Source organism: Tupaia chinensis, unplaced genomic scaffold (assembly GCF_000334495.1).
Source record: "Tupaia chinensis unplaced genomic scaffold, TupChi_1.0 Scaffold000459_1, whole genome shotgun sequence".
Taxonomy (NCBI): Eukaryota; Metazoa; Chordata; class Mammalia; order Scandentia; family Tupaiidae; genus Tupaia; species Tupaia belangeri.
In genome coordinates, this window is record NW_006159968.1 from 1,382,652 (window position 1) to 1,396,475 (window position 13,824).

The window sequence follows — 13,824 nt, forward strand, 5'->3', positions numbered from 1 at the left end:
CCTGCGCGGTCGCCCCGCCTCCCCCTCCCGTTACACCCGGGGGAAGGTGTTCCGAGACCGCTCCCATCCTCACCCCGCCTCCCCGATTCCCGGCTCCAGCCTCCGCCGGCCGAGCCCCACTATGCCAGACAGTTTCGACACTTTGCAAAGACAAAGAGCCCCAGACCAGAGGGAGGAGGAAGAGGAGAGAGAGAAGGGAGAGGCGATGTGAGCCAGAAAGGGGGCGAGTGTTCGGGACACTCCCATCCCCCTTTTATTCTTCTGGGAGTCCGCTCCTGCCCAAAGCCGGGTAACTCCAGCCTGTCTCCAGCCGCGGTGAGTGCGCGCGGAGCCGAAAGCTACCCGGGGTGTGCTGGGGGTTGCGTCCGCCCGAGTTGGGGCTCAGGCAGTTTGGGCTGTGTTCTCCGAGTGGAGGGGTGACGGTCGGGACCCAAGAGCAGAAGAGGTGGGGAAGAGTCTAGAGGGTGTGACAGTGGAGGTGGCGCTGAAGACCCCAGGCACCAGGAAGAAGACACAGGTAGGCAGACCCCCTCCCCATCCGCGGCTGTTAGCCGGGTCTTTGGGGAAGGAAGAAGGTCGCGGAGGAGGCTGGGGATCGGGGTCTTCGGTTCTCATGGACGAGCTACCAGAGGGACCCAGAGGGGAGCCTACCCAGGTCAGGTCAGCCGTCCCTGGAGCGACTCCAGTGACAGCGTTCCACCCGGCACCGGCTGGGAGACCCCTAACAGGGCGGCAGAGCTCGAGCACCCTGGAGTAGAACCCAGGTCATGGGCTGAGACACCACGAGGCGCGCGGAGGCCGCGGGTGAGTCTGACAAGAAGCCCTGGGACGGTATCCGGATCGAGTCTTCGAATCCGCTGAGAGCAGGCGCAGACCCGAGAGGTGGCTCTTGGCCCCGTGGGCTCCTCCAGCCCATGCTGCTTCGGATCTGGGGGCGAAATTGGCGCCTGGGACCCGGCAGCTGAACCCCGCGTCGGGGGTGGAGAGGGTTCGGGCGGGCGTAGGGGAGCCCGGCAGGGGCGGTGTGGATAGCGTTTCGAAACTCCGAGTCCTCCCAACCCCGTTAGGCGCAGCAGCTGCCAAAAAATAATCTAACAAAAGTTGGCAACTTGGCTGCATCTCTCGCTTGTGTGACCTGCACAGGGCAGGACGTCTCCCCTTGAGGAGCACCTAGGGGTAAAGAGCAGTGGCGCTGGGGCAAGGCTTCCTGGTGGGGATACGGCTGGGTCCCAGTCGGGACGGTGGCCCAACTTTCCACTGCTCTTCTCGGCGCGTCAGTGTTCGAGCGTGACCTTGCCCGAGGAAGCGCGGCTGAACTTGAAAGCCCTGGGTCGTGGCTACGCAGGGACTTGGCATAGAGGCGCCTGTACGCGCCTTTGCCTTGCCCCCGGCGGAGTCCTGAGTAGGTTTTCGGGATCCCCTGGCTCTGTTGGCGCGTAGGCCTGAGCGCCCAGTCTGGGCTCCCTCCTCCGCTAGGGTCCCAGCTGGCGCCTGCTGCGCGCGGGATTTATGGCGAGCTCTGCAAGGAGACACGTGCGCACCCAGACGCGCGAGAGTGGGTGGGGGCTGGGCAGGTCACTGCGTCTTGTCTCGTGGGCCTAGTAAGTCCCGCAGAGGGAGACAGCTGTGACCCCGAGGGTAGCAACTCTGTCGCTGCGTCCTCGCTTTATGCTTTTGCGGGGCTTTCATATGTTTCTGGGGACCATCTCGCCTCTCCCGGCATACCCCCCTTGCAGGTCCCCATGCCCCACAGATTTGTGCCCACATGGTTCCCCAGGGAGACAGAGTTTGCCCAGCCCCGCTCTGCGACTGAGTGGGGTGGAGGAAGCGGACTCGCCAGTGAGGAAGACGACGGGATTAGTGTGGAATAAGGTTGTCCAGTCGTGGCCACCGCGCCTGGCACGCAGTGGGTGCTTACGTCGCGTTCATTGACAAGGCCTCGAGGATAGAAGGCACCACAGGGGCCAAAATGCCCCTTTTTCCCCTTCCATCTCCCGTTTCTACTATTGAATTTAAATTCTTCTATTCCGTCAGGCTCTTCAGCTTCTAGACGTGTCTTGGGCACTTACTACCTGTCGGACCCCGGCCTGCTCCTAGAAGCTGCAGGCTAAGCCCCCGGCTTTTCTTTTCCCAGGTGCTGCCCAAGAGCGCCCCGGGATTGGAAAAGGCAAGGTGCACTGCCCCCTGCTGGGCATTTGTGGAAACTGCCTCTTGGCTCCGAGGTGGAAAGTGTGAGAGGCTGTGAACTGTCAGGTCACTCTGAGCCTCCAGCACCTCCCCTTTCTGCCGGAACACGCCTAGGCCAGGCCTTTTTATTTGAGAGGTGTTTTTTTTTTTTCTCTCTTTTTTTGCTACAGGGCGCCGTGCGCTCGCCAGACAGAGAGAGACAGAGAGACAGAAAGCGAGAAATCACCCCCCAGGGGGGATGGTCACACTGCAGTCCCTTCTCCTCCATTCTCCTCTTGGGATCTTGGGCACGCACGCACACGCCCCCGGCGTGAGTTTAAGCCACCGGGTCCGAGACACGAACCGCGGTCAACTACGTGGGAGTCCAGTGTAGGCCAGGCCTTTTATGTGAAGTCCCACGGTTGCCTGAAACGACTGACCAAAACTCAGCGTTTCGAGCTCCCTGCCTCTCTCTACCCAGACGTGAGTGCAGAGTGTGTGTGTGGGGGGCTCTTGTAGTCTCCAGTCATGGTCCCTGCCTCTCTGATTTTGGACGTGAAGCTTAACTTCTGAGAGTTTAGGTTCCCATGCATGCAAGACAGTCATTACTCTCGCCCCCAAATGTTCTGCAGAATAGATATCACATATAATCGTGTGTGTACATGCATTCTGTGCATGTATGTTCACACACTAGTATATATGTGGTCCTGTGGATGGATGGCTATATCTTGACTTCCAGTCTGGGTGAAAAGAGTTCCGTCTTTGGCTCAAGAACGAAATGAAAGAATGAATAGAGGGATCCTTGCCCTGTCTTGCTGGACTCTCACAGACCCAGAAGTGTGCTGTCCCTACCTTTTGCTGGGTCAGCATTTGCTGTTTAGGTGATACCGTGGGGGCAGAGGCAGGGCCAGGGTCTGGGCTTGAGGAGGGTCTTCCTCCCATCTTCCTCACTGGCAGGTGGTTTCACTGTGGGGGAGCACTGGGCAAGAGAAAACCAGGAAGTGCTGCTGGCGGTGATGGTAGACTGGGTGGCAGCAGCAGAAGCTAACGTCTAAGCAGCCCGCTGGCTAAGTGTAGACTGGACTGTGTTTCTGTGTGGAAATTCATGCTAGCCACTTCCCCTGTGGTGGTCAGCAGCATTCTTCCTGGAGTCTGGGGACCTCCACTGAATTGGCAGTCACCGGCATGGAGAGACTTTGGTTCCCAGGTATGGGGAGACAGGTTCCTCTCTGGGCCTAGCAGTAAGGGTCTTTCTGGTTCCTGGACCCTGAGGGGTGTCATGGGCTTGATGTCAGGTGGGTCTCTGTCTCTTCTCTCCCCCAAACAGTCCCCCAAGCCAGGACCGCATCCTAGAGGCAAGCAGTCAGTTAGCAGTGCCTTAGGAAGGGGTCTTTCGGGATGTGTGTCTGTCTGAACCTCCTGGCCGGAAGACCTTGCCCATGAGGGTTTGTGTTTGGACAAGGCTTTGCCCTATGGGGAATCTAATCCTTAACCCTCACCCATCCATCGTCTTGTCCTCCCAGTGTTTCTGCTAAGTCCTGCATGTGTATGTACACACTCTGCCTGGGCCGAGGGACCAGCTGGCCGGCTGCTCCAGGAGAAGTCTATCAATAGAATGAAGCTTAGGTGCAGCTTTGTCCAGTTGTGTAGCCCGTGTGCAGACTTCAGCATCCCCTCCTTGTAGACCTAAGGATCTGAGAGCCCACTCCTGACCAGGTTTGTAGCAGGAGAGCAGACTTGGGCCTCAGGGAGAGCCTGTATTCAGGTTCTGGTGCCAATGCTCAGTTGCCTTCACTTGGCACCCAAAGGGCTCTAGGTCTGTTCCACTTTCTGCAAAATGAAAGGCTTTGGAGTTCTGCTGACAGTCCTCTTGGGTTCATTAACCCCTTTCTTTTTGCAGACAGCCCCCACCTCATTTGCTTTTAGTCCAGCCTTGTCCTCAAAACCCTTCAGGCATCTCCGGCAGCCCTGCCTGCAGAGGCTCCGCCTTCCACTACCCATGGCAAAGGCACCTGCCCTGTCACTCACAGAGTAGGGTGGAGCCTTTTGGAACCCACACTCTCTGCCAAGTTATTTTCCAGCTGTTCCTGATACCGGATTTTGGAAGATGGCTCAGAAATTTCAGACTCTGAAGTCTAAACCTGACAAAGCAGAGATACCATCTGCGGGAGCCCACAGATAATGCACATTGCTAATAGGAACCACAGTGACCTTGCCAGGACCTGCTTTGTTTCCCACCTACAAGCTGAAAGGGACTTTAGAAATCATTTTGTTCAAACCTTTCACTTAAATGCACAAATATTGAGCCCCAGAGAAGAAGTGGCTGGGGCTGCTGGTGGCGGAGCTGGTCAAGGACCTCAAACCCTGTCTCATCGTTTCCACGTGATTAACCTTAGCACTCCCCCTTCCTAACCCCATACTTTGCTGTGCTTTAAGTCTCTTTTTCTTGTCAGAGACCAACATACACTTAAAGAGACTGGGGTTTTACTATTTATTTGTCTTTGTTGGTGGTGGCAGGGGTCAGATTGTTTTGTTTTCATATAAACAGATATTGGGATTTTAACTATGTTCCAGCCACTGGAGCAAGTTGCTGGAGGCATGGAGATGGAGGAACATGTGGTCCTTGTCCCCTTGCATCCAAGGGGTCAGAGTGTCCTGAGAGGGGATGTAAACTGTTGCTTGGTGTGTGGTGTGTATAGAATACACATGTGCTGAGAGGACAGAAGGGATCCCTCTGCCTTGAGGGACCTGTGGAAGGAGGACTCTCTGTGGAGCCAAGCACTCTCAACTCTCTGTAGAGACCTGGGTGTTTACGGAGGAGTCTGACTGTAGGACCATGAATGCAGAGAACTGACATCAAAGTGCCTCGTGTCCTGTGTATGCAAGAAAAATAAAGTAAAATAAAATAGTAGACTGGTCCTGAGCCTGTTCTGCATAGTTCTGAGAAGGAAATTGGGAATTTGAGTTGTTCGATGCTCTGGCTTCCTCTTCTCCAGTAGGTCCTGCTGCCTGGTTTGTTTACATGGCATTGATCATGCCACTGCTCCAGGCTGGCGGGTGCCTCTACTGTGTGAGCCTCTGAGGATGATGGACCTCGGAATGACTGTGTGTAAAACAGGAAGCAGTCATTCTGGATCTACTTTAAAAATAAGGCTAATGCTTTAATTTTAATGCTTGTCTTGTGCTTTACCACAGATTGCAATAGCTGGTGTGGGAGAAAGTGCCCATGTTCCCAAAGGGACACTCCTGCAGGCTAGCTATGTGAGCTGGGGCAACTCCCTGCACCTTTCTGAGCCAGGTGTGAGGAGCATGTAGGCAATTGCCCTGGGATGCAGGGGCCCCATGAGGGTTGAAGAGGTGACGCTCAGAGATCTGCACAGGGTTCCCAGGGACTCCCAGGGTCCAGTTGAATTAAACCTGTTACTAAGAACACGTGATCGCAAAGAGAGACACATCAGAACAGAGGTGTAGGTGTTGACCGAAGGCAGAAAGTTCTAGAACTTATGGAAAAACACTCTAAATAGAAGCTGTGTTTAATGTAACATGGTTGGTTAATGACTTCCCTAAATGGAGCAAGACCTAATGACTAGGTTGGAGTAGATCGCTTTCCTCTTCTCTAGGGGTTGCACAGAACTTCTAAAGTTTCTTTTTCCCAGGGCGCAAACCAGAGCAGTGGCCTAAGTAGCTACTCATTGCTGTTACCAGGAGTGGGGACGCCTGTGGGGGAGAGGATTATGGGGTTGGACGGTGCTCACACCAGACCACCTTGTTGGAGTCCGTCCTGTGTGGCCCGGATAGTCATCCCACCAGCAGGGGATACGACTTGCATCGGAGTACGTGGCGTGGACTCGGCCTGCCCTGAGCATCACTGGGATACCTGGTATAGAGGACTCCAGTATGGAGATTATTTCTACAGAGCCAGGGCTTGAGCAGGGAACTCCTGGCTCCTGGCAGGATGGGCGCCCTCAGGAACAAGGCTGCCACCTTGCTGAAATCCTGCCTGCCCTTCACAACCCCACATCCCCAAACGCTGAGGCCAGCCGCTGGGAACCAGTGCTCCTTGAATCATACCTGGGCAGATGACGCTCTAGGGCAGGGCGGAGGCATGGTGGGTCAGGAGCAGGCTGGTGGGCAGACTCAGGCACAGGGAGGGCTGGGAAGGAGGCATCCCATATTCCCAGATGACAGGTGAGAAGCCCAAGGAGCCAGATGGCAAATAACTCAGTTGCCTAACTTGTGTCAGGCCATGCAGCTGATAGAGGCCCAGATTATAACCCATTGTGTTTTAGGGCTCTAATAAGGTACATGCATAAGGGCGAGCTGTTAAGGTTACCAGTTGTTTTCTTTTTTTTTCTCTCTCTCTCTCTTTTTTTTTTTCTTTTTTTTTGGAGAGGTTTTCACTATAGGGTGCATGCGCTCGCCAGACAGACAGAGACAGACATAGAGACAGAAAGCGAGAAATCACCCCCCAGGGGGCATGGTCACGCCGCAATCCCTTCTCCTCCATTCTCTTCTCGGGATCTTGGGCACGCACGCACACGCGCCCGGCGTGAGTTTTAAGCTACCGGGTCTGGGACGCGAACCGCGGTCGACTACGTGGGAGTCCAGGACATAGCCATTACGCTAACTGCTGGTTCCCCAGTTGTTTTGAATTGCATCTGAATTGAGAGACAAAATAGTGTTAAGGTTTGCCTGGCTTTCAGTCTGGTTTATGGCTTCTTACTCCATGATTAGATGGCTTATCTTTTGTGTATCTCAGTTTCCCTTTTGTCATAAAGATATGCTTGGTATAATTCATGTGATAAATAAACAGTCTTACTCATTAAGGCAGTTAGTATAGATCCCAGCAGATAAGAATTACTCAACAAGAGACCAGCAGTTGGCATAATAGCTATGTCGCTGGACTCCCATGTAGTTGACCGCGGTTCGAGTCCTGGACCTGGTGGTTTAAACTCACGCTGGGTGCATGTGCATGCATGCCCGTGAGGAGGAGGAATTGTGCGTGGCCATCCCCCTGGGGGGTAATTTCTCACTCTCCGTCTCTCTCTTTCTGGTGAGTGCACATGCCCTATAGCAAAAACCTCTCAAAAACAAAGAAGAAGAAAAAGAAAGAAAAAGAATCACTAACAAAAGTAAGGGGACCAGCAGTTAGCATAATGGCTATGTTGCTGGACTCCCATGTACTTGACCGTGGTTCAAGTCCTGGACCCAGTGACTTAAAACTCACGCCTGACGTGTGTGTGTACGTGTGTTCAAGATCCCGAGAGGAGAATGGAGGAGAAGGGATTGCGGCGTGGCCATCCCCCCTGGGGGGTGATGTCTTGCTTTCTGTCTCTCTGTCTCTCTCTGTCTGTCTGGCAAACGCATGCGCCCTATAGCCAAAACCTCTCCAAGAAAAAAAGTAAGTTGTTTATTCCTGAGGCCAAATTCAGATGATGTGGCTTGGAGTGGGCTATGAGTGACGCATGATGGCCTTTTAGCCTATATATTATTCAAATAATGCTATTTGAATATTTGTATGTTAAAGGTTTCTTTTGTCCAGTATGTGAGGGCCCTAGCATCTGACTCTGTGCGCATATACAGTATGTGTGCGTGTGTATCTATGCATACATATATTTCTTTTTTTCTTCTCTGAAATACATAAAAGTTATCTAACCAGATATGATTTTGAAACTCTTAGGGGAATCTAAAATATGGGTTAAAGATCCCATACTGTTAGGGGACAGCAAAAACAGCCATGCTTCTAGAAAACCTTATAAACTCTGAATGAATGACTGTACGTAAAATGGCAAACATGCCTAACCTCGTGCCTTCCTGCTTGAAAATGACAGGAGGCTGATTAGCTTGAAAGCTTGGTTGGGGAAAATGGAGAAGACACCTGACCTCATGCCTTCTGCTCAAAAGCAACAGGTAGCCATTAGATGGGTGTGTGATGTGAGAAATGTGTTTTCCAGATTCCAAGGTGTATTGTCGGCCTCTGGAGTACTTGCCCCCTTATCGATACTGAAACCACCCTGTTCCGGAATTATCTTAATTTTTTAAGAAGCAACTTTCTCTAAAATTAACTTTCCTTCCCCTTTTGTCCCAGTAAATATAGAGGCTGAGAGAGACAGCAGGTGCACCCCTAGTAGGGTCCCTTCTTCTCATTCTTGACTCAGATCTCTGTGTCTCGAGTGGTACTTCTGTGCACACTTCAGGTGACACTCTGGTGGACAGAAGAGTCACACTGTATAATAAAAATAACAGTTCAGAAAAGTCAAGAAGAAAGAACATTAGTTTCAAATTATTTGACTGAATTTAGAAAGGGGGTTGCAAATGACTTTCGGAAAGTCCACACTTGGGCATGCAAGGAAAGTGCTTTCTCTGAATTTCTCTAGCTACATACGCAAATTGAGAGCATCGTAGTAGATCGTACGTTAAAAAGGAATCCATTTGAGTCCACAGTGAGCTAGTAGATGGGAGTGGCCAAAATTTTCCTTCATGCATATTTCCTCAGCAGAGAGCTCTTGAGGAAAGCCAACCCAAAACACCCAGTCAAAGCCAACTTAGCTATTTCTCTAACTGAGAGGGTGGACTGACTCCAAAATATCGTTTCATGCTCAAAAAACCTAAAACAACCCACATGGAAGACAAAAATTCATCTTGTTAAGCATTTACCTTTTCATAAATAAAAGGCTCAATAGAAAAGAATAAGCAACTCTTTTTTTTAGACTTATTTTATTTAGATTTATTATTTATTTATTTATTTTAATTTGACCAGAGAGGGACATAGAGAAAGCAAGCCACCAGGTCTGGGACTCGAACTGCAGTTGGGAGTCCAGTACCACCTGCCAGTCCTGAAACAACTCTTTTCTTTTTTTCTTTTCTTTTCTTTTTTTTTTTTTTTTTTTTAACAACCTCTTTTTTTTTTAAGCAACTCTTTTCTTACATCCTTAGAAGATTACACAGGAGTAGAAAATAAATCTAAATCCCTGAATTTGTTTGGCCAAGTCATGAAGGGCCAACTCTCCTTTTAGTATGCTGTGGCCACAGAGACCACGGAGAACTGACTCCAGGAAGTCTGGGAGCTAAAACACCTCCAGAACAACTGGCCACAGCAGTCACAGCCATTAGCAGCCACTGCCCTGAGCTCATTTGGCATTCAGTTCAGCTCTTCTCTGTGCTAGCCAGGGATGAAGGCCTCCCCATTTTGCAGATAAAGCAAAAACTGATTTGGAGGGGGAGTGATTTACTGGGCACATGCCTTTGCACCATCTTCTCTGTGCCTGAAATTATCTTCAGACATGGTGTGTCAGTTTTGGGAAAGGAACAGGCTCACTTTTTCAACAGCCAAGCAACCCCATGTCACAGCAGCAGCGTCCACCACTGCTCACCCTGAACTGTCTGGGTGAGGACTGATGCTCACAGATGTGACTTGATCAACACCAGTCCAAGCAGCTGGGGACAGCAGGTCCAGGTCTCAAACCCTGGCAGGACCACCTGGCTTCGTCCCTGGCCTCCCAGTGTCTTTCTGTCGCCACCTCACCACCCTAGGCTCCCTCCATATGCTTAGCTGAGCCTGAGAACAGTGGCAAAAATGTATAAATCTAAATCTCAACGTTCTAATTAGACCCCAGAGTCAACTTGTGGAGCCAAAACTCTCATCATAACAATATATCATACCATAGCAACATAGCATACCTTAATAAGATAATATATCACATCACAACATAGCATAACGTATAACATGACCTAACAACACACAACATATCACAATGTAATATGTAACATGGTACAACACACGATACAGCATAACATATCATATCATGTATCCTAACATTATAACATGTCAAATACTATTATATATCACAGCATATCATCGTGACATATAACATAAAACAGCGTAATATAGTATAGCATTACTTATAACACATAACATAGCACAGTGTCCACAGCGCCCTTTACAGTTTATGTGCAATAGTCACAGAAGAACTGGGACCAGATGCAGATCTGGCCAAGACCCAGCTCCTACTGCAGGTGAGACTTGAGGTGTGACTGAGGTGAGTTAGCCAAGAATCTGATGGTGAGTCCAGGTAGGCACGCTGCAGTGGAACCTCCGTAAAGGAGCTGCCATGGAGTGACTCAGAGACCTTTATTTAGGTAGTTTGCCTGGTGTTAGCTGTTTTGCATGTAAACTATTTTCTCACGCGGGAAGGAGTCAGCTTAGTAGATGGGATTAGAGTCAAGAAACTGAGTCCTAAGCAGCCGTGACAGGAGAAAGTAACAGGGGAGGAAAAGCCTGGCCAGCTAGTGGCATGGTGGTTACAGGAGCTGGAGTCCATGTGACTGACTGCACAGCTGAGTCCTGGATCTGGCAGTTTGTTGCCAGGTGTATATGTGTGCCCAAAATCCTGAGAGGAGAATGGAGAAGAAGGGACTGTGGTGTAGGCATCCCTGAAGGGGTGCTTTCTCACTTCTTTTCTTTCTGTCTGTCTCTGGTGAGAGAATATGTTCTGTGGCAAATTTGAAAAACAAACAAACTAAGAAACAGCCTGCAGATAGTCAGATAGTCTGGGAACAGGGAATTTTGCTTGCACATTTTGGGGGCGTAAACTGATTAGCTGGTAGTAAGCAGAGAAGTCACATTGGTTGGTCAAACCTTGAGTAAGGTTCCAAAGAAAATAATATCAGTTGATGGATTTTCCAGACCTCGAGGGTCTAACATGCGGTCTACTGATAGCTTGTCTGGTTTTCTGTCTGCCCAGGACCTCCCCCTGGCACCTGCTGGATCTGGGTGCAGGCTTTCCTTCAGTCACTTCTTCCTTAAATGTTAGTTCCCGGTTTTACAATAGCATTCTGTGGTCTATGTTTTTACTTTTCACCTAAGCCTGTTTTATAGATGTGAAAACTGAAGCTCAGAGAGTTTAACTCACTTAACCAAGGTCACACAGCTAGAAAGTGGCAGAGCCAAAATTCCTAAGTGCTCCATTCTGTCCATAGTCTTAAGACCTCAGTCACCATGCCATGTAATTCCCAGGGTCATCTCGTATCTCTTGTTCAGTGGGGACACTGGAGGGGCAGCTTCTCTAAGAGGTTCACTCGTGGAACTCTTCACGCTGGGTGTCTGCCCCCAGCTTAGCCCATTGAGATGTGCCGTGCCCCTGCCATGTCCTCTAGGGGTCATAGACCCATGTTCTTTAATGTCCTTTGTGACAGGAGGGCCTCGTTTTTGAGGGCCTCGTTTTTCACCACTGCCTGCCTCCAGAGTCTGATGTCAACACCTTCATTCTCCCAAAGGATAGGGCTCCACGTCTCCTGCACGATTCACCACTTCAGGCTGGCTGTCTGGGTTATTTAGCTTGTGTAACAGTCTTGCTAGACTTAAGATTTGCGTGTCAAGTCTCAGCATTACCGTTCGCAACCACTAATCATTTGCCTTGTTGGCATAAATTGAATTCAGAGCACCCCACGGTGCCTGGGGATTGAGGAGGGACTGTGGGTCCATGGGACCGGATACAGGACTGAGTAAAAAGCTGAGTTCAAAGTTTGTAGTCAGGCCTGAAGCTTGCCCAGCTCTCAAGATAGGTAGGTCTTCTGGGGGTCAACCTGCTTAAAGTAAAACACATAGTAAAAGTCCTCTTGCACTATTGGAAAAATTCTCTTTTAATAACGTCTTCACAATGGAGAGAAAGGTTTGTTGTTCGTTACTTGAAAACGCTGTTAATCCTACCACCTGGTGGAGACTTTGATGAATAAAGACCGTTGCTTAGGAAACATATTAGCTGCCACAAATAAGAATGTCTTTGTGGGGGTGTATTACTTGTTGTTTCTCAAACATAATATTAAATTTTAAAATTCAGTCTTTTGGCAAAAAAGGAAATTAAAACCAAGAGGGAAGATTAGGCAGACAGTGAGGCTGTTCTTCTTTCCACCACTTACTAGAAACTTCAAATGAAAAACATGCCTTTCATAATGATTGCAGGATTGGTTCTGGCCTCAAACCTGCTGCCGTTTTTCTGTCTCTGCCTCTGACATGGAGCAAACTAAGCTAAGCAAACATGATCTGTAAACTGCAGAGTTTTATAAATTAAACTGATGTCTCTGCAATGCCAGACATACAAATCAGGAGACCAAAAGTACTGGTCATAGAGACAATTTGGATCTCAATACCAGAACTGCCCCTGACGGGAGTAAAGGAGATTTTCTGTCATCCTCTGAGCCATGGGATGATACGTTTAACTATTACCTGGAGTAGAAGGAAGGTGTAGTGAGTTAGTAGAATGATAAATTACAGACGTATAGTTAGAGAGTATGAAACAAAAAGAACTGTAAAATCTTGGCATTTGCAAAGAGCCTTAGCAGTACCCTTGTTCAACCTTCTACTCTAAGACTTCGATTATTCATCTACTGAGTCATTCACTGATTCATTGATGCACTCAATGAAGATACTGAGTCTACCGTTTCCTAGCTTTGTGACCTTGAGCAAGTCGCTTAGCCTTTCTGTGTTTCTGTCTCTCTAAACTATGGATAATACTAATACCTACCTCCCAAGAGGTGCCACGTGGAGATTAAACGAGTTAATATTTGGAAAGCTTTTGGGATGATGCGGGCTAAACATGTGATATGCTTCAGCCGCGTCAGTCACTCTTGTTCAGCGTCTCTCAAGGAGCATTTCCTCCACTGAGGCTCTGCTATGTAGTTATCCTATACCTGCTTGAATATTCCCAAGGATGGGGAGCTCTCTGCCACATATAGTGGCTTTTTGGCCTCTGGACAGCTCTGTGCATTAGAAAACTCTTCCTCACACAGAACTTTCAACCAGAGAGATCTTTCTGGAAGAGGTGGCTGGGTGTGGTTCTCCAGAGCTATCTGAATTTCAGATTGGGCAAGTTGTCTGGGCCGATGAAGCTGGAGTGTGACCATGGACGTTAGATGAGGCATACCTATAGATTTTAGCCGTGGGAGGGCTAGTGAAACCCTGGCCTTGATTATACACTAAGAGGCCTCAGACCGTACTGACTAGTATAGCTCCTTTCCCTGTCAGAAGACTGGACCAGGGTTAGAAGGCACACCGCAGGGATATGCTTCCATGTTAGCTATCTTACTCGTTTTAATTTGCTGGAGGGTACATACAATCACCACAGAGAGACAGACAGAGGGAAAGTGAGAAAGCACCCCTCAGGGGGACGGCCATGCCTTTCAACAGTTGAGAAAACCATGGCTTGCTGAAGTTGGACATTGGCCCAAGCTCCCCCAAGTTGGGATGGTCGAGTTGAGGAGTCCCCTCCCACCATATCTCAACATTCCTTGCAACACCTTCATTTGTGAAAGGTAGAGCTGGTGGTGTATCTGGACTCAGTGCCTTCATCTGCCCACTTCCATCCTATCTCTGTTCCCCTTTTTCCTAAGAAGCAGATAAGAGGCCAGAAGAACAAAGTCACCTTTCGCTGGCCTGACCTGTTTTAAAGGGCCATAAACTGGACAATTAGTGGTAGTAGTCCGGGTCACGCTTAGCAGGGACAGAATTTGTATGATGTCAGCTTCTTCCTGAGCCCAAGGTTTCCATGAAGAGTAGAAGTTTTGGGAACCAGCAGTTAGCGTAATGGCTATGTTGCTGGACTCCCACGTAGTCGACCGCGGTTCGTGTCCTGGACCCGGTGGCTTAAAACTCACGCCGGG

At 49.7% G+C, this 13,824-nt stretch overlaps 1 protein-coding gene across 4 annotated transcripts in view; it reads left to right on the forward strand.

Moving 5' to 3' along the window:
• The first annotated feature begins 24 nt into the window (after positions 1-24).
• ST3GAL1 (ST3 beta-galactoside alpha-2,3-sialyltransferase 1) overlaps positions 25-13,824 on the forward strand; it is an 89,408-nt gene continuing 75,608 nt past the window's right edge. For 3 of the 4 annotated variants that reach the window (XM_006155517.3, XM_006155516.3, XM_014590541.2), the window contains exon 1: positions 25-315. The gene's annotated coding sequence lies outside the window, so the exon portion shown is untranslated. The other variant, XM_014590540.2, reaches the window with a different exon arrangement.